The sequence below is a fragment of the Eptatretus burgeri genome, chromosome 1 (assembly GCF_056783735.1).
Source record: "Eptatretus burgeri isolate ZD-2024b chromosome 1, Ebu_testis_v1, whole genome shotgun sequence".
Lineage (NCBI taxonomy): Eukaryota > Metazoa > Chordata > Myxini > Myxiniformes > Myxinidae > Eptatretus > Eptatretus burgeri.
The window spans coordinates 71,380,543-71,402,277 of record NC_140961.1 but is presented as its reverse complement, the minus strand read 5'-3'; the positions used below and the strand labels follow the sequence as shown (position 1 = coordinate 71,402,277).

At 42.8% G+C, this 21,735-nt stretch overlaps 1 long non-coding RNA gene across 2 annotated transcripts in view; it reads left to right on the top strand.

Moving 5' to 3' along the window:
* Positions 1–21,735, top strand: part of LOC147034713 (uncharacterized) — a 47,967-nt gene that overhangs the window by 16,704 nt on the left and 9,528 nt on the right. For both annotated transcript variants that reach the window (XR_015059917.1, XR_015059918.1), the window contains exon 2: positions 12,235–12,356. This is a non-coding gene — a long non-coding RNA (uncharacterized LOC147034713). The remainder of the gene's footprint in view (positions 1–12,234; positions 12,357–21,735) is intronic.

Here is a 21,735-nt window from a genome sequence, read left to right as displayed (position 1 = left end):
AAGATATTCTAGTTTTGCATTTTTATTTAATTTAATGAAATTTTTCGAATTTGTTTTTCACTTGGAAGTTGTGGGTTACGATGTGTAAATAAAGGTGGAAAAAGTCTGATTTAATGCAATTTAATTCCAGGCTACAAGGCAACAAAAGGTGAAAATTTGGAAAGGGGGTTAGACTTTCTATCGGCATTGTACATTTGCCTTCCAGGAAGAGAAAGCATGTGGTTTCAGAGCAACTGCCTCATCACAGGATTCGTTGTTGCATGAGTGGGAAGAAAGGAAGGATAATTGAAGAGGAGATGAGATGAGATGAATCTATGCATGAGAGAGCAGGTTTTTGTGGAATAATTCCCATGCTGAGTTCATACTCGGGATATGGGAGACCAGTCTCAAAAAGAGATGGCTGCTTGCAGTAAACAAAACATACCCAGAACGTTTTCTAACAGTGGCTTTCTCTCCAAGTTATTTGTTTTTAAAATGTATTCTCCAATTCCAAATCATGACTTAAATTTAGTCTCCTGAGAATGGAGAGGTTTTTCTTTTTCCTTTACTCAAAACTCCACAAATTAAATTAAGTGATCATGTGACAAACTGCAAAGAGATACCAACACGTGTTTTTAAACTTTTTTTTTTAAATTATGATAGGTCTCCAAAAGTCAATAAGTGCATTGAGGCAGAGTGCAGAAACGGATTGAAACAACAACAACATGTAACCGCGGTTCAGGTTGTTCATCGATTTCTGGTGGCCCTTGAGGCACCTTAATTGTGGTAAAGTATAGGCAACCTGAATAAATGGTATAGCATGCTGTATATGGACGCTCCAATCTTTTAAATACACTTAACCAGTCTGGCTGGTCCCAAAGAAAACCAAAAACACACACACACACACACACACACACACACACACACACACACACACACACACACACACACACACACACACGCACGCACGCACGCACGCACGCACGCACACACACACACACACCAAAGTACTCAAAAGATTGTGATACGTAAGTTATCCCCATTAAAAAGGAACAACACCATGAGCTTTGCAGCGGCATTGCTCCTTCAAGAAAATGTAACAGGAAAACATCATTGCAAGAAGAGCAAACCAGCCCATACAGACAGAGACCAGGCACCACCATGGAAACAGGGGCTAGAGACACAGAGGGAGCAACTGAGAAAGGAAACGGGAAAATTCAAAAATAAAAAAACAAATACAAAATTGGAAATTAAGACTTGCAGATAATGGCTGCTGAAAGCAAACTCAAAACTAGAGGGGGAGCACTCGGGAGAGTGCAAAACCGCCGCCAATACTGCTGGGTCACTCAAGTGAACCTTATATCTTATTCATTAAATATGTCAACAGTGCTGACAGTTATAGTTCTTTTCTCCAACATTTTTTTTGGGGGGGGGGGGGAGGTTGGAAATCACTTAAAACATGTAGAAATGCAAAAAAAAAGAAATCGAAATTATTGAAAAAAAAAGTTGCAAAAATTTTTTTTTCTCTTACAATTTTTTTGGTGGGGGGGGGAGGTTGGAAATCACTTAAAATATGTAGAAAGGCCAAAAAAAAATTTTTCTCTAACAATTTTTTTTAGGGGGGGTTGGAAATCACTTAAAACATGTAGAAATGCAAAAAAAAAATTTCTCTTAACAATTTTTTTTGGGGGGGTAACAATTTTTTTTTGGGGGGGGTTGGAAATCACTTAAAACATGTAGAAATGCAAAAAAATTTTTTTTTTTCTCTAACAATTTTTTTTGGGGGGGGTCCAAGTCCAAAATTTAATGGCATGATCCTTTGACCACACCTAACCCCCCCCAGTAAGTTTCGTCGAAATAAGTCGAGGAGTTTTTCCGTAATACTGTTCACAAACAAACAAACAAATAAACAGAAAGGGGTGAAAACTAACCTCCATCCATCTTTGAAGATGACGGAGGTTAATAAAGATAATAACAAGAAAGATTAAAAAAAACTAGGATGACGTGAACAAAGGGAGAAAGCAAAATCACATATTTGAAAATAACCCAAAAATATTCTCCCGTGAACTCAGGAAACAAGAGCAAAACGTATCAAATCCCCCCGAGAAAGATAAACTTGAAATTTCTGAAAAAATAATCTACGAGGACCCAGAAGAATGCAACAGAGGCAGATTAGGTCCAAAACTTGGAGGGGGGGGGGGGGACAACACCGAAAGGAAATGCCCCTGATGATATTGTGAAGGTAACACTTTCCTCATCCCCAAATCTGAAGAAACCGAACTACCTCACAAGTATCGACTTATAACATGTCTACCAACAACACACAACCTTCTGATGGGAATGATCACAGAAATTATGTACCACCACCTCACACAAGGACGAGAGGCAGAACAGAAGGGATGCAAAAGAGGATGCCAAGGAACATTAGACCACTACCTACTACTAAACAAGGCCATACTCGAAAATTGTAATAAGAGAAGCACCAAATTATCCACAGCATGCAACAGACTACAAAAACGTTTTTGATAGTGTTCCACATTCATGGATGATAAAATGCATGCAATTGGACAACATCCATCCCCAAATAATCAAACTGATTGAGAAAGCAATGGAGATTTGGAATACTACACTGATGTTACAGCACTCAGAAGGAAAGATCGAAATACCAGGAGTGAAGATACATTGCGGGATCTTCCAGGGAGACAGCCTTTCACCCCTCCTGCTTTGCCTTGGCCTTTGACCCACTGTGCAACCTCCTTAATGAGCAAGGACATGGATACACCTTGATGTCAACTAAGAGAATGTCCAAAGTGACAAGAAGGGTGACACATCTACTGCACATAGATGATTTCAAACTCTTTGCATCAAATGACAAAAAATGTGCAGAACAACTGAAATTATTGAAATGGTACTCATGACCTTCAAATGGAATTTGGTCAACATAAGTGTGCTAAGTGCACATTCTTACAAGGCAGACCAACAAAAACATTGATACAAACACAACAATACAGAAACGAGACAACGAAGCGTCATACAAATACCTCGGAGTGGAGGAGGGCCACCAAATATGTCACAAACAAATGCGCAAAACAATTACCAAAGAATACCTGCATAGAACGATGCTGATCCTGAAAACATACCTCTCCCCAAGGAATAAAACCAAAGCCATAAACCAACTTTCAGTATCAGTCAGTATTCCACTACAGCTGAGGAATAGGAAACCGGCCACAAGCCAAAATCAACAAACTAGACAGCGAAACAAAGAAACTCCTCATAAAATGTTCCACAAAAATCCATGCATCCTGAGAATGTACCTGCCAAGATGAAAATGGAGTAGTGGCCTGATGGAACTCAATCAAGTGCACAGAATGACAACTGTAGGATGGGCTGATTATTTGAAAAGTTCAACAGACTACCGAATCGAATTTGTATGCAAACACAAAGACAGCAAGGAAGAAAAGGTAGCATTAGTTCACCTGGAAAAAGAAATTCTAAAGACAGGTGTGAAAAGATGTCTCATGAAACCAAAACAGCAATGACTACAGCCTAAGCAATTGCAAAAAAAAGACATGAAAAATATATATTCGTGGGTTATGCTGACACATTGTGCAAGCATACGAACTGTGCTTCGCCATTGTCTCGGGTCGCTCACCTGCATTTGATATTTCATTCATTTATATTTTCATTTACGGATGCTTTCCGACAGTTCTGTGATTTTTCCTGGTGTATCGGCTTTGATGTCCGTTGGCACACAAAACTACCATGCTTCCCCATTGTCTCAGGTCGCTCACCTGCATTTTCTTTCATTTATTTATTTTCATTTATGGATGTCTGACGATTCTGCGATTTTTTTTTTTTTTCCCAGTGTACCGGCTTAACTACCGACTTGTCGGCGATGGTGAAGTGATATTGAAAGTCTTTGTTTCCATGGCGTGAAGCGGAGCAAGATGTGATACAGGGGAGCCAGCGCAGAAGGGGGAGCAGTGCTCAAGCTGTGGATGAAAACCTTGAAAATGGACAGGATCTCAGGTGTGCCAGAAGGGACTTTGCAGGACGGAGGATGCCCAGTCAGCGTCTTGCTTTGGAGGCCAACATTGAAATGTGGCTTGCCCAAGAGAGATCATGGCTGAGAATAAGACCCAAGAGTTTGAGTGACTGAACCTCTTTGAGAGGGTTGGTGAGAAAGTAGATGAGAGGGTTAGCGGTATAGTCCAGAGAGAGAGAGAGAGAAGAGAGAGGAATTTCTCAGGATTGAAAGACATATTCCAAGTGTTTGACCAGTTCTGTCAAGGTCTGAGGAGAGGGAAGAGGCTGCTGCCTGTCTGTCATAAGGATGAGAGATGTCACAGCAGAGATTGGAGTCATCAGAAAAGAGATAAAGAGGATTTTCCAGAGAGTCAGTGAGATCACCAATGAAGATTGGAAATAAAATGTGGCCAAGAACACTGTCTTGGGTACTCCAGCCTTGACAGGTGGAGGAGATGAAAGCATTCCATTGAGAGCCACACATTGGCTACGAGAGTGGAGGAAGTCAGTAATCCCCAAGAATGGAGTTTGCCTTGGATTCCATAGACAGACAGTTTGGATAGCAAGGCAGGATTCCAGACTCTATCAAAAGCTCAAGATATATCCAGAGAGATGACCCTAAATTCATGTCAAATGTTGAGGGCCTCCATCCATTGTTGGGAGAGTAGTCTAAGCAGCATTTCCAATGTCGAGTGACCAGATCTGCATCCGAATTCATGATCTGAGATGAGGCTGTTTGAGAAAAGGAATGCTTTTATATCAACTGTGATGATGGAATCAATGACCTTGCTGATGGTTGGAAGTTGGCTAATTGGTCTGTAATTAAGGGGATCCATTTTTGCACCTTTTTATGTCATGCTGTAATGTTGGCTGATTTTCAAGCGGATGAAAGATGGCCTATGGTAAATGATAGGGTAAAAATGGCAGATAGAGGAAGTACAAGAGCAGCAGAGTAGGTTTTTTAGGGCATGAGCTGATGCCGTTCGGTCCAGTTGCAAAGTCAGAATCGAGGGTTGCCAGAAACTTTTCCACCTTTTCAAGTGCAAAAGACAGAATCCAGCAGCAGGTCGATATGATTGGGAAGGGTGGGCACAGACAGAGAGAGGGAGAGAGGTTAGAAACAAAAGATTTTGAAGTTAACACAGCATTGAGGCATTTAGCCTTTTCACGAGCAGAGTCTGCTGCAGTGCCATTTGAAGTGAGGGAAGGGATGGAAGGGGAGCGGAGAATATACCTGAGGCAGACTTGGCAAGGTGCCAACGGGTTTTGGAGGATGGAGACAAGTTTGAAAGTTCAATATTGAGATTGGACAGATGTTGTTTTCTGGCTCTGCTGAGAGTAGACACACACTTGTTACAGGCCTTGTGGAATGATCTGAGGTTGCTTTTGGTTGCATTTTCCTTCCAGGAGGAGAATGCAAGTTGTTTTAAAGCAATTGCCTCACCACAAGATTCAGAGTACCAAGAGTGGGAGGGTGGGTAAAATAACTGAAGATGAGATGAGATGAATCTGTGCATAAGAGAGCAAGTTTCTGTGGAAGAATTCCCAGGCTGAATGAATATTAGCAGTGGTAGATATAGGAGACCAGTTCTGAAGAGAGATGGCTGTTTGCAGTCTCTGCCAGTTTTCCTGAGTGAACTGCCAGACTCACCGGTGCTGATGCTGTTCTCTGAGAATGGTCAGAGAGATGTTGACCTTCACAAGCACATGATCAGATGAACCAATTGGGGCAGAGAATGAGCAAGAATCATTGGTGGGAAAGTTCATCATCAAATTTGAGAGGGAAGATTTGCTATTGGGAGAAATCTCGGTGGGAAAGTTCACAGATCGAGTCAGTCCCATAGAGTCACAGAAGTCCTTTGCAGAAGTGCCTTGGCTGGTGAGAGAGGTACCAACACCCAGCCAATTAGCATGGTGACCATTGAAGTCACTGCATATGAGGAAGAGAGAGTTGGGATGAGTGACCAAAAGTTGGTCCAATGTTATCTGAACTGGAGATGCAGATGGAGTCATCACTGTTGGGAGGGTGGTACGACACACAGACAAACATGAAGTAGGAGCGGAGGGAAGTCACAGCCAGAGGTGCTCCTAGAGTTTGGGAGGTGTAAGAGTAGTACATGGAAAGTGAAAAATGGAGTTTTTGATATAAAGCGCAACTCTGCCACCAGGGTGATGTGATCCACATCCACTTGCATTCAATATCGTATTCCACCGCAAAAAATCCAATATCCCAGTTTCAGAAAACTCATGACATGGAGACATGAACAAAAAGTGATAATTGAAAACAAGGACATAACGCTCAAGTACCACCTGATGATCCCATCAAGCATGCGATTGTATATAGTACTTTGGTGCCAAAAAAACAATAAAAGACAACATTGCTAATTGAGGTTTCCAGACTGAGCGATTTTGGTCTAAACGACGCAGAAATCAAGAAAATGACCAAACACCAGCATTTCAAAGATGAAGTAAAAAGATATTGAAAGCTGAAGAATGCCGAAGTTGTACCAGTGATGATTGGAGCAATGGGATTGATAAAGAAGAACATCACGGAGATCTTAAAAACCATCCCTGGGAATATTACCACAAACAAACTACAAGAGGAATCTGCCTGGGCTCAGTGATGATCTTGAAAAGACATCTCTCAACAAAAAACCAACAACTTTGAGAACAAGATAACTTCACAGCTTGGTCCATGAATTGTGATTCCTTACCAAAGTGGAGGTGGATACTTTGAGACCTGGGAGGACTCCGTTCCACCTTCTGAAACCCACATTTGGTGTTAACAATTAAGCAAGCAAAAACACACACACACACACACACACACACACACACACACACACACACACACACACACACACACACACACACACACACACACACACACACACACACACACACACACACACACACACACACACCTAACCACGATTCAGTTGGCAATTTGTTTAGAACTTTTTGCCAAGTCTCGAAGAATGTACAAACATTCAGAGTATTTCCCTATCTACAATATCAAGTGCAACGTCATAAAATACATTTTCATTTAAAAACTAAACCCAAAGTTGTTTTTATACTTTTTTTAATTTTCCATTGAAACACCATGAAACTTATACTCGATAATCTTTGTAATATCCAGAATAAAGTAACAAACAAAAATGAAACTTGTGATTTCAGAAGACAGTTCACAAAACATGTTCGAAATGGCTGCCCTGCTGCAGCAGGCACAAATGGATTCTCCTCGTGAAGTTGTCGATAACTCGACTGCATTCCTGAACAGCTTTGATGTCAGTAGCAATTGCATTTTTGAGGTCATTAAAAGTCTTAGGTCTCCCTTGGTACATTCTATCCTTCATGTAACCCCAAAGATAGAAGTCAGGTGGGTTGAGGGGCACCCATTCAACATCTGTACTTTTGGAGACAAATCGATCACTGAAATTGTGTTGTAGAAACTGTATCAATTTGTTGGAAGTGTGAGGTGTGGCCCCGTCTTTCTGAAACCATTTCACAGCCCTGTCGATGTGGCACTTCCTCACCAATGCAATCCATAACTTCTGGATAACTTTCAAGTACCAATCAGTGGTTACAGTTCCTGATTTCCCTTTTTCATCTTGAAACCAGAAAGGCCCAATGATGTCAGATTTGCTTATGGCAAGCCGTGCAGTTCATTTCTGGCTGTGCAACGGCCTTCCAAGAACTTCATCAGGAGATCTAAAACCCCAAAACACTTTTTTTTTTTTTAATAGTTAACATGACTACTTAAAAGAAAGTTGGCCTCATCAGAAAACCACACCTTCCTCATAAAATTTGGATCCCTTCACTTTTCTTCCTCAAACCATTCATACATTGTCACACAAAGTTGTTTATCATTGTATGATAGTTGTTGCTTCACTTGTATGCGATACGAGTACATTTGTAGTTCCTGCTTCAGAATTCTTGGTGTACTTGCTAAAGATAAGTTCAAGTCTTGAGATCGACGATGCAGTGATTTATTTGGGCTCCTCAAAGCTGCTTCATGAACCACTTCAATGCTTTCTGGTGATCTTGCAGTCCTCGGGTGACTGGACGTTGAGTAGTTTAGATTTTATACTGTCCGTGGGACTTACACCTCTATCAATCAAAAAATGGCAGACTTATCTGGGGCTAATGTGGTCTCGAACTTCTTTGTGAATTGTGTACGAGTCTGTTCAAACGACTTTGTGGCAAAGTAAGACTCCACAATAAAGTCCCTTTGTTCAATTGTCCATGCCATCTTCAAAAATAACAATATGACTCTCTGATGTTTGCAGTTTTTTTCCAAATGATGCTTCATACAAACGTGCACAAGAAAACATTTTATATTAAAAAAATTAATATTTCACATTACTTTAATAGGGCTGCTTTAAAAAAATTTTTTTTTCATGAAACACCCTGTGTTAACGATTTGATTCAAATACACTGAATTTTATACGAATTACAAAATCCTGTGAATTAAGCTCAAAATGTGTGCAAACATGTTCTGTGTCGCGTGATTTGTATCATCCGGAAGAAAGAGACAACACGAAGTTTGTCATACTTAAAACAGGTCAAGACAGTAAATTTATCATTGTGAATAAACGAAGTGTATCCTGTAATGTGATTCACAACACGACTTTTTACATATTGTTGTTGAAGATTTCAATCACCTCTGATCCTTTCTTCCATATCTCATTCACATTCAATGAACACTTCTATGCTCATATCAATTGGACAGTAGTCCTGTTGGGCAAAGGCACAGAAGGCAGGAGAAAGAAAATTGCACATAAATGATGGGTTATTGCCAAATGAGTGCTACCTTCTCTGCTAGAGGGCATAATTAAACCTGTGTGGGTGAGAAGGTGCTATTAGATTTGTGTTTAGCTGAACATGATGTGCATATAATTCTGATCATATTTCTATAAAAAGCAATGGAATGTAGAAGTGCTGTTCATATCAGGATATTTATGTGAAGGCAGCTGTCATAAGATGAAAACATTAGTGTACATCAATGGCAGTGGTCATAAAACATGAATGGTAGATTATACAGTTATTTTGAGATTATCCACTTCCATTCAATAACACATTCCACATACTGCAAACATAAAATGTACAAAACGCTCTTTAATGTCAGGTCATAACAAAGTGTGTGTGTGTGTGTGTGTGTGTGTGTGTGTGTGTGTGTGTGTGTGTGTGTGTGTGTGTGTGTGTGTGTGTGTGTGTGTGTGTGTGTGTGTGTGTGTGTGTGTGTGTGTGTGTGAAAACGTGCTGTGAAAGCAAAATGCCATGTCTTTTGGTTGTACTTTGAAGAATGCATGTTTGAGGTTAGACATTCTTTAGTTGAGAGCCTCAGAGATGTCCAGTGGGCCTGGATTCCCCCCCTGAGCCAAACCCCCTTTCCAAGTTCAACATTATGGTTCCTTCTGAAGTATTGACTGCCATAGACAGACCTGTGCCATCCTGAGCACCAGACTACCACGAGGGGATTTGACATGCATCAATTTACGAAGTGCGCAGGCATATGCGATGTTGCGTGAAGCGAAGCGGCTGGACAATAAAAAAGCTAAAAACGGGCGTAAGTGGTGATCAAGCTCAGTTGCTAGTCAGTTATCGACTAAGTCAGTCCGAATCGATTAGCCCCAGAGTTGAGCATACGTGCGAGAATGAGACAGTCCTTATCATCTTTCTATAATTCCAGCAATGTGTGTGTGTGTGTGTGTGTGTGTATGTGTGTGTGTGTATGTATGTTTATGTGTGTGTATGTGTGTGTGTGTATGTATGTTTATGTGTGTGTGTGTGTGTGTGTGTGTGTGTGTGTGTGTGTGTGACCGCTGTTTCTCGACAACCACTGGTCTGATCTAATTGAAACTTGCCAGGTATATTGCTGGGGACCTGAGTATGGGCCTTTTCAAGGTTTGATATAAATCGGACAAGTGGTTCCCAAGTTATGGCCATTTATTTACCAAACTAATGACAGGACACATTGCTGTGTAGGCATGGCCGATGGGGAAAGGGCGCCTCAGTTACCAATGACAGGACACGTTGCTTGGCGTTTTGCACCCACAGTATCTATCTTCTATCTATCTATTATTCCAGCAATCTCTGTTTGTTTGCCTTTCAAGAGGTTTGAAATTAATCAGGCAAGTGGTTCCCAAGTTATGGCCAAGTTAGAGCGCGTTCCCCATTACGGGTTACAACGTACAGACTTCCTGATGGTGATGACTTACTGTATTCTAATAATTTCTCGATTTCTTATGCGCATTTATGGATAAGCACAATGCCCCAATCCAGTCATCATTTACGAGAGTGAAGGAACGGCCTGCGTGTTTGTTTGAAGGTTGTTTTTTTTGTTTGTTTGTTTTTGCACGTACGGGCATGCGAGAGCGAAGGAACAGCCTGTGTGGTTGTTGTTTCTGGCACGCGGTTTGAAAGTTTTTTTTTTTTTTTTTGCATGTACGGCCACGCACTAGTGGATATTAATGATCTCAATTATGGATATTAATGATCTCAATGATCTCAATCAAACCTGGTATTGGCTAAGCGATTAGGGTGGTGGTTTGGGATCCTAGAGTCTTGAGTTCAAGCCCGTTTACAGTTGAATTAACACCAGGGGGTTGACTCAGCCTGTCATCCTTCCGAGGTCGGCAAAATGAGTACCAGTGTAGCACCCAAAAGGCTGCACACGAAGGGAAGGGGTATCAATGGATTGATTAAATCTGGTATTGTTGTGGCGCAGGCATGATGGGCCGAATGGCCTTCTCCTGCACCTTAATTTCCTTGTAACTTAAAGCCAAGTCAAGTGCCAGCAACATCACACAGGGTGCTGAAGCCCATGCACGATGTTGCCAAGTGCATCTCCCGCTCTGCTCGCTATGCAAGCCATGAGGCGTGCCGTCATTTATTCCCCGTTATCTCCCAGTTGCTTTTGTTTACCCAACTTGAAGGTTACTTTATTATTTTGCCTTTCCACTGTTCCTACCAAATCTTCTATTGTGCAGGCCCACGGCCCGAGAAGGAATTTTATAATTGGCTGAGTACGTGTTCTGTGTTGTTTTGTCGGGCTCTTCATTTTCTGTGCCATCCTCATTTGTGTTTTTAGAAATCAATTAAATAACTTTGCTTATTATGCTACTTATTTATATCATTGTTATTAAATTGTTCAGTTCTAGCATTGGTTACATTTTCCAGTAATGCCTATTGCAGAAAGTGAAAGTCATAGATTTTTTGGCTGATGTACAGGTATGTTTTTCCCGCACAAAGTTTTGTTTCGGCCAATCACCGTTTGACTGTTCTGAGGCTATATCCCACGTGTACAAGGTGGTGTGAACAGCACCTTATTCATGCCTCCCTGTGCACATGACAAACTGGTGTCAGAGCAGGATTGAAATTCACCACATCTAGGGGAGATATTAGGATTAATTGGTCATTAAGAAAAAAAAAATGATTTGATTATCACTGGGCTGCATTTGAAATCTTTTTTTTCTAAGGTATAGGTTTTCTCAACGGTTCTTATATGTTTTTTGCATGCTGAATTCAGAAATGTATCTCATTTCGCTCAATCAGGTCAAGTTTTCATGCTATCTCAATTTTAAGGAAAAAAAAATAATCAAAATTTTTGTTTTTTTAAATTAGCATTTTAAAAATTCATAAATCAGACTTGCATTGACAGACAATGTACAAACTATACATATAATGACACACAAGTACACTTAATGTGGAAGAAAGTGCCTTCTCAATTACTTTCATTTCAATTTCAGGAAAATATAGATAAATCGTTGTTTCTGGCAACACCCAACTTCAGTCGCTCCAGCAGTCGCCGTTTTCCTTCGTCTTTTTAATGTTGAATTTCACATTAAGTGTAGTTGTGCGTCATTTTATATATAGTTTGTACATTTTCTGTTAATGTAAGGCTAATTTTGAATTAAAAAAATTCTAATTAAAAAAACAAAAATTTTGATTATTTTTTTTTCCTTAAAATTGTGATAGCATCATAAAAACTTGACCTGATTGAGCGAAATGAGATACATTTCTAAATTCAGCATGCAAAAAGCATATAAGAACCGCTGAGAAGACCTAGACCTCTGAAATGACGCAGACCAGTGTTATGAATGATAAATTACTGCAGCGGTTTTTGACATGCCATTTGTTGTCACAAATTAAGAACATTGACCAGTATACGAGTGCAAATCACAATAGCCTCAACTACATATTATGTAATAAATTCATTTTACATTTCAGAATTGGAACGTGTACTTTGGAAAAGAGATTCCAGATAAGAAAGCATCTCCACCTTCGGGTGAGATGGAACAGGGGGTGACGTCACTCGTGTCAAGAAAGAGCAGAGTGGCAGCTCCCACAAGGTGAAGGCAAATCTATACTAATAAATGTGTGTGGGTGTGTGTTTGTGTGTCAGTGTGTCTCCTCCATAACTCCAAAACCATCAAATCTAGTAGCCTGAAACTTTGCATGCATACCAAGAAAACTCCAAGGAAGTGCATGACTGAAAACTGGGTGCTTGGCTGAATTAAAACACCCCTTTTGAAGATAATTAACGGCCTTATTTAATTATATCCTTTATCAGGTGATCCTTGGCCACCTTGCTCTCTGGGGTCTTAAGGCAATCCAAGATAACCTGGCTGGGGTCTAAAGCCACTATGTTTTTTGGTCTGCTCAACTTTGCCTTGATTTGGAACAGGCCGCAACAATTTCTCAATGATAAAGGTTTTTTTTTTCACTTTCCTTACTCATATTATTGAATGCCTGTTCATCATAGCTATGAATCGCTGCATACATTGCAATGCTTATAAACGCCCAGAGACGTCGGCGTTCGTTCTTGCTTCATTTCATTTCTGCACATGCGATCACCACGAGTATCTCTTAAACTAAGGAGAGTTACAAATTTTAAGCTCCAGAATCAAACTTAAAAGCAGTTCCGACTCCTAGAAAAGTGTTAATTTGTCCAATTTGGACATATTTGACATTTTGGGCAAATCCGGGAGATGTTTGTTTAACATGACGGTTCGGTCATTGCCAATTGCATGCCAAGGGAGCCGTTTCTTATCAACCATTTTGATGGAGTTCTTCAGCCAGCGCTCTACAATATTCGCACTGTCATTGAACACTGTATAAAGATCGACTTGAACAAAGTTCAGGGATACTCGCCTGCATTGGCCACGTGTTGTTCTGCGGTGCAACAGGCAGTGGCTGCCTCACTGAAAATGTGAAATTTTATTTTCCACATTTCCCGTTTTTGTTCTTCCATTATACAACCCATTACTTTGGCATAGATAAATATTGTCATGTCCAGGGTTTAATCCTACCTGGACGAATGGCAAAGCTTCTCCCTTGAAGGCTACGACCGAGACTCGGAGATTAATGCACGCACATTAACGGGGCGTAATGGCGGAAAGACGATCCATCCAGGAGGAGTACAGCACAGAGGTGCTGCACCAGGACAGCACAATGCTACAATGTCTTGAAAGGAATACATTTAATGAAAATAAATTAATATTTACAACTCACAATAATTCAGAAGATAATGATAATAAATCCTACAATTGAGGTGCCTCCTCACACAGACTCAAATACAGACATAGGTGACACAAAATGAAAAGAAAACCTTCCCTCAAAACTATTGCTTTACTTTGCTTGGCCCAGAGCTGATCCTTGTGGAACTGGAATTGAGGTGCTTCTCTCGTAGAGGGACGAACGCACTCCAAGCAATCCTTGAGCGGCACTCCACATAAAGGCTCAAAGCCCCAGTGTAACGGCTTCTGGTGCTCCGATCGTCCTCATCGACCCGACCAGAAGCAAAAGGCCGGCGTCTTACTTCACCACGTGAGCCAAACTGCCTTAACACAAATTCAATGGCCGTGTCATCCTCTTCGGTGCGCACTCAACTTCCACTCTCGCCTATCCAAACAATACACCTCGTGCCTCTACTCTGACCACGGCTCTCCCAAAATGCCAAGCCAACTCCTTCTTCCTCCTAAAATGCACAACCTCTCCTGTGCTCTTCCTCTCTTTCGCCTTGCTCCTCTGTCCTATATATCCTCCGCCTCCGGGCGTGGCCTGCTTGCACCAAACCCGGGAAGGCGGGGCTTCTCCTGCTCAGCTAGCTTCTGACGTCACGCCCATCAATCGTCGTTCGGGGGCGTGACTTCGCTTGTTGTCAACCTTTGAAGGCGGGGCTTTCTGCCCATTTGTTGTGGTTTCAGGGACGCGTTCCCGACCTTTATCACCGATTTAGAAATATAAAAACATAGGAAGAAATCACAGAGGACAATCACATACTGGGGAACTTATTCTTACTCCCTCGGCTAACACCACACCACCACTTGTGTGGTGACACGTAACACTTAAGCTCATTGATTCCCTACTTACTCACATAGAGATGCCTTCTACTTGTCCACAGACTGAGCAACTCTACACAATGCTATATTCCCTATTAGATTATTCCATCGACCCCCACAATCGTAACACAGCCCCCTCCCCGGAACCATAGCTCCTGCAAGGTTTGATGGAGGCGTAACCGTTCCGGCCTTACCACTTACCGACTCACACCTAATTCGCTTATGAAATAAATTAGAATGGGCTGTGGGAAGCGAGCCGTAGCTAACTTACCTATTTCTCTGAACGTTTTACTCTCATCTGCGTTCGGTGAGGACCTGAAGGGCAAGGATACGGTCAATCATTGACCTCTTTGGTGTAAAGCCTGATGAAGATGGGTGCTGGTGCTGGTGCTCAAGCAGATGGTGGCAAACCCTATCAAGTATTATCTGAGCAAAGATCTTGCCCGGCACTGAGAGGAACGTCACCCCTCGGTAGTTGTTGCAGTCCTGGCGATCACCCTTTTCTAGAGAGGGACAACAAGGCCCCTCTTCCAGGCAGTTTGGATGATGCCTGTGTTCCAGGCAGAGCACAGAACTGCATCCAATGACATGAGTACAGCATTTCCACCAGGCTTGAGAAGTTCAGCATGGATGCCACAAATCCCAGGAGCTTTACTCTATTTCAACTGGTTCACTGCAGCCTGTGTTTCCACAAACAAAGGTGGATGACAGTTGATTGGAGCGTCAGCAATAGGAATAGTAACACACCTAACATCCAACTCAACAGCTGGGGGATCAGCCTGGTACAGCCGCTCAAAGTAACCAGCCCAGCGGGCCTTTACTTTGAACTCCTCTGTCAAGAACCCACTACTCTCCACTGTGATTGCAGTACACTGAGGGATGGGGTTGGAGGAATGCAATGTGTGAATTCCCCTGTTAGCAGGATGAGAATCACTTGACCACAGGTGATGCTCCACCGCCTCACATATTCCTTGCACATGGGTCTCCTCATCCTCCCTTAGGGCACGTACAGTTTTATGCCTTAACTCCCTGAGCAGGTCAGCTCTACCATCAAGCCTGGCCCTGTGACTCTGGTGAATGGTATCCAGTGTTCCTTGAGAGACAAAATTCTTCTTCACCTTCAGGTGAATTCCAAGATATCCACCGGCAACATCAAGAGTGGAGGTCTTGAAGGCACTCCACAACTCTTCAGGATTCCCCAAAGCACCCAGACACGCCCCCCTCCAATCCCCACTCAGCCTGTTTGCAAACTCCTCAGCTACCCTCTCATCCTTGAGATTGCCAACATCCAGCCTCGGGTGGGATGGTATAATTCTACGGGATTTAAGCTGAAACTTCAGAGTTGTTATCACAAGCCTGTGGTTGGTATTGTGGAACTGAGCACTCTGGTAGATCTTGCAGCTCTGGATCATTCTCCAGCGACCATCAACGAGCCCGTAGTCAATCTCCTTTGCCACACCACCAGCGTTGGAATACCAAGTCCAGCGATGAGCCTGTGGGCGCTGAAACCAGGAACCGGCCACCCTACGTCCATGACTTCTTGCAAAGTCAAGGAACTTATTTCCATTCTGGTTCACAGTTCCAGACCCGTGGGGACAAACACACATCTCATAACCATCCCTTTCAGTTCCAGTCGATGCATTGAAATCTCCCAAAACTAAAAGAGTGTCTTGCCTCGGGCACTGACAAACCACAGACTCGAGCGTGGCATAGAATGCATCCTTCACAGTGAGATCACTTGCCTCAGTCGAAACATAAACAGAGACCAGGGAAACAACACCCAAGGAGTGACGAATCCTTAGTCTCGTAATACACTCGTTGACCGGTGTTACCTCAATTATCATTGGAGTCAGCTTATTGGACACAGCTACAGCAACTCCTTGGGCATGGAAACCATCAGAGCGACTACACCAATAGTAGGTGCAACCACGTACCATGATCTCGCCGCAATCCGGTGTCTGAACCTGAGAGAGTGCTGCAATACCGATGTCTAAACGCTTGAGCTCAGATGATAACAGAGACAGGTGATCATCCTCTCTTAGAGATAGGACATTCCAGGCACTCACCCCAAGGGACTGCCTCAGGTTAACCCAAGGAGACCGCCGTCTGGTGGACGACACCACAGCATCACCCACCACATGCTACCACAATCATACCCATGAAGGCTACCCCATGGTTTTCCTCCTATCATCAAAGAGTGGGGGTCCCGAAGGCTTTGCCCCAATTCCGTAAACCGGTGAGCTGCCCTGCGGAGGGAAGCTGCACAGGAGGTATTCCCATGGAGTGGGTTTTCAGATTTCCTTACATTTGTGGGTTTTGCGGAAGGAAATGTTCTACGGTGGCCGGAGTGCAAATCCTGCCACCGACCTCCTTAAAAAAAGTATCCCAACTGCAGGAGGATGTCCGCAGACACAGTGGGGCACTAGATATGAATGGCCATTGGTTCTCAAGGAGCTCCTCCACCCTTTCACAGGTTTTGTTTTTAATCCTGCTGGGTGTCCATGTCATACACCCTCCTTACTAGGACATCTGGTGGGGTAGACTGTTTATTCGTTGACAACCTGATCATGAAACAGGTTCGTGCAGATTTACATGGTACCTGTAGCAAGTCACAGATCTAATCTGGCCTGACCTGACAATTCGGCTTATAGACAGGGTAGACATTAATTATGTATGCGTAAAAACATTTTGTTGTAGGCAGGGCTAGGTGAGGACTTCCCATTGCAGAGGCACACGTGTCACATGAGAAAAACCAAATTGTGATCTATCTAGCCAGTGTGTGCCAGCCCAAGTGGTGAAGTGGGCTGTAGAACCCAAAAGAAAAGGTGTACCTTGATTTTTATAGGGGCCGCCCGCATGGGCAGGATCCAAAAGGGAGACTCCACCCAGGAGGAAGGAGAGAACTAAGTTATGACTGGGGAGTCCACATGAGAGGTCAACGAGAGGCTTGTGAGGAAAAGAGAGTCAGTGAGCCTTGTGCAAGAGAGAGGACACAAATGTGCACATGAGTGGAGACTGGAGAGTCCACAAAGAGAGACTGGTGTGCAAGGAAGATGGAGACCTCGCTTGGAGGATAAGCCTCATGAGGGTTCATCACAAGCTGGATCACCCTGTGTTTTGGAGGGCCTGGAGTTAAAAGGACAAAAGGGACTCCGTAGCCAAGTTGAAGGCCTTCTCATTGCTGGCCCTACTCATGGTCATTTGACTTCTTCTGGACACCATCGAGCCCTACGCCCACCCCAGTGCATCAGTAAAGAAAAGGGAAGTCCCATCTGCATTATTGTTTGTTGTACAATTGTGATAGTGGCACCTAGTGGGTTGGGTTTTGGGGTTTATTTCTCCATTGTATATGAGTTTGTGTATTCCATTCTCCTTTTTGTATCTTTTTAATTTATTTGAGTTGTTCCGTTATAGCGTCTTGTCAACCCTCTTCCTTGTGCTTATGATACAATTAAATCCTTTAAAAGGTCAGAGCATGTTTCAGCCATCTGCTTTCCGTGTAGGTTTGCCGTCGTTTCTGCTCATTTGGATGACCTTGGAGAACGGTGAAAGTAAAGTAAAATTGAATGCAGTGCCTAAAAACATCGCTTGGACCATCACTCAGGATGAAAGGTCCCGGCTCAGAGTAATTCTGTTTTAAGGGATACTTGGACGCGACAATATTCAACTGGCCACCTAACAGCTGTTGCCCAATGCTTCTGATGGTAACATCCATTAGTCCAGTGGGTATGCGAAACCATCGTGCATTTTATGATAAAAGCATGAAACTTTGAACAATTACATTAGACATTTTAAAGAATTAGAGGCACTCCAGTTTCACCCTCTGGCAGTCTTGGCAGCCATTTTGAAAAAAATGATTGGCCAAAAAAATTAATTGGAAAAAAATGGCTACCATTGAGTCAACCTCTCGTGAAAGCAATGAAGATAATCTCCAAACGTGATTTTACATCACAACGATGGCTGCCCATAAATCAACCCTGGCAATTACAAAACTGGCCCTCGCATTTGCTTAAGATGACTCTTGAGACTTTTAGAGGTCACATTTAGACCAAAAGCATGAAAATGGAACATGAGAGTACTGTGTTGCATATCTTATAGGAGCAAGATGTGCTTTATTTGCATAAATTCCATCTTTGAAATTGTTTTTACTGACTGTTCGTTTCACTTTCTTCGGGAGACTTAGTGGGATTTTTTTCTTTTTTTTTTTTACTGATTTTGTCATTTTTAGGTACAAGCCAAAACTGTAAGACTATACAGAATTGTTAACCATTCTCGCATCATCCATCTTGCTCGCAGTCACCACACATGCAGGGTGTTGTGCATGGAAACTTTTTTTTTCCACACATCGACAATGTCCGCTGTAGCCTTTGGTCCAGCCACACTTGATCACAACGTGACAGGCTGTACCGGCAGGTGGTAGGATCATCCACTTCACTTCCCATTCTGGCGAATCCTCCTTTTGTGTTCACCCAAAATCTGCTGGGCTGGGTAGGTGTGGTGTCTTAAGCACGGTTGGCCACAAACATTTCCAGACTGATATCCCACTCGAAGCAAGTATTGGAGAAGGGCATCCTGCGTGGGTGCGATGTTTTCAATCTCTCTGCCTTTCTATGTGAAAAGGGACTGCCTGGCCAGATTGACTTTGTCCTCAGAGCTTCTCCGATCATACATCACCACGACATATCTCTCGATCGTTGAAAGAAGTGTGTTTATGCTAGTTTCTGACGGGGTCTGTGCAAGTGTACACGGTGCCGATGTGACATCGCTGAATGCACTGCATGATGACCAAGCCATGCGTTTGCCTCTCCCTGTGAAGCAGGATGTGGTGCCGCATCCAGTGAGGGCATGGAAAGCGGGCAGGGTGCTTCTCTTTTCATCGCCCAAGATCTCTGCCATAACAGTTGCATCTAGGTTGGGGAAGGATTTACCCATTCCGAATGCTAATTGTAGACTTTCACATCAAAACTTCTGAGCTAAACTTACAGCAAGCATCACGACTTCCATATCTACAGTTCGAAGTGAGATCCTTTTGTCACCCCTGTTAGGCATCATCTGTGACATAAATTAGGTTCTCCGAGTACCAACAGAAATGGATTGATACTCACGAAAAAAATATTTTTGTCAGCTTCGAGCACGCTCGTCTGCTTTCCCAATCACAACTCCGATTTTTAATGCGCCTCTCAGCTTTGTATGCATCTTACTCCTTTGTAAGTGGTCTCTCAGAACGTTCACTCCAGCCGAGACACTCGCAAACCACTCTTTTTTTTCTGATGCTCTAGAGCAGGGGTCGGGAACGTTTTTGACTCAGAGAGCCATTAAAGCAAAATATTTGGAAATCTATTTCAGTGAGAGCCATATAATATATTTTAAGACTGAATTCAACTAAATGTGAGTATAATAAGCCTCTGAATTTATTATTTTAAATCATGTTGTTATAATACTCACCATTAATGGGACTTCTGGTGCTGCATGGATTTGCTGATGGCTTTGTAGTCTGGTTGGTACTTGGTGAGGTTAAGCTTCATGCAAGCGTTGAGGCTTTCATCCGTTAGACGTGATCGTAGGTTGGACTTGATGTTTTTAAGATGTGAGAATGACTGCTCACATGCATACGTAGATCCAAACAAGGTCAATACAGCAATACTCACACGCTGCAGTGTGAGGTGTGTGACAGGAAGCGCGTTCCAAGTTTTGATAATCAGCTGGTCTTCGGGTTGAAGTTTTTTCATTTCTGTCCACATGTGCTTGCTCGCCAACTCCGCTTTCTGTCGTGCGATTCTTTCCAAATCTTCATTCAGTGACTTGAACTTATTCACCCACATGTCTGAGGCCTTCAGGTCAGCCACTTTTGATTCAAAATCTCTGACGGAGACACCAGGAATGTAACTCAGGTCGGCTGTGTTCAGTGAACACTCGTTTGGATGGGTGATGAACTTAAAAAGACGAGTGTGCTCACGAAATTCTCCAAAGCGTGCTTTGAATGACTGTAGGAGACTGGATGTGAAGCCAGCTAACTGGTGGAGATCAAAGTTTTGAGTGGGCTCACTTGCTGTGCATGCATCTTTAAATTGTCTCAGTTTTTCAAAATGTAGTAAACGACCTGTTTCAAGATCCATGATAAAGAGCTCCAGCTTGTTTTCAAAAGCAAACACAGCTTGTTGAAGGGATAACACTATTTCCAATGCCTTGCATTTTCACGTTGAGCTGGTTCAGATGTTCAGTCATATCCACGAGATAGTAAAACTTGAGGAGCCACTCAGTTTCGGCTAGCTCAGGATGCTCAATCCCTTTCATTTCAAGGAAAGTCCGGATTTCGTTCAGGCAAGCCGCAAAACGGCTAAGCACCTTCCCTCTTGACAACCAACGCACATTGCTGTGCAAAAGCAGACCGTGATAGTTATTTCCAACTTCATCCAGCAGTGTTTTAAACTGGCGACCATTTAAGGCTCGGGCAACAATAAAGTTGATCACACGAATGACCAGCGACATCACTTCGCCAAGCAGCCCATCACACATCTGAGCACAAAGTACCTCCTGGTGTAGAATGCAATGGAAACTTAGGATGGGTCTATTTTCATGTTCACGGAGAAGCGCCACAAATCCTTTGTTTTTCCCCACCATACACGGAGCACCATCAGTACACACTGAGATAAGTTTATCCATTCGTAGATTTTTTTCTTGAGCGAACTCCATGAAAGACTTGAATAAATACTCACCTCTTGTGGACCCTTTCATTGGCAGAACAGCAAGACTTTCTTCGCGCAGTGTATCACCAGCAGCATATCTTGCAATCACACTGAACTGCGACAAATGGCTTACGTCTGTTGACTCATCCAAAGCCAGGGAAAAGAACGGCGCTGTATTTATGTCCTTCACTTGTGTTTCCTCCACTTGGTTTGCCATCATGATGGTACGATCATGAACAGTTCTTGCCGACAGAGGCATGTCTTGTATCCATTTGATTATCTTGTCTTTGTTCGGAAGATCATCAAAAAGTTCATTGGCGACATCCAGCATGAACGTTTTAGCATCCTCCCCATCTGTGAATGGTTTTCCGTTCCTCACTATTGATAAAGATCCAGCAAAGCTGGCGGAATTATAGTCACCTTGCCGGGTCCATACGCGGAGTTGCTGCTGGCTGGCTTGCACCCTGCTCAGTAGCTCTTGGCACGCTTTCTTTCTGCTGTCTCCCGCAGGGTATTTTGATGCAAAGGTAGCATGGCGCGTGTCGAAGTGCCGCTTTATATTCAACCGTTTCATCGATGCAATTTTGTCATTGCAAATTAGACACACCACAGAACCTGCTCTCTCCACAAAGGCGAATTCTTCGGCCCATTCGTCCTGAAATGTACGATACTCCTCATCTTTTTTTTCTTTTCGCCATCTT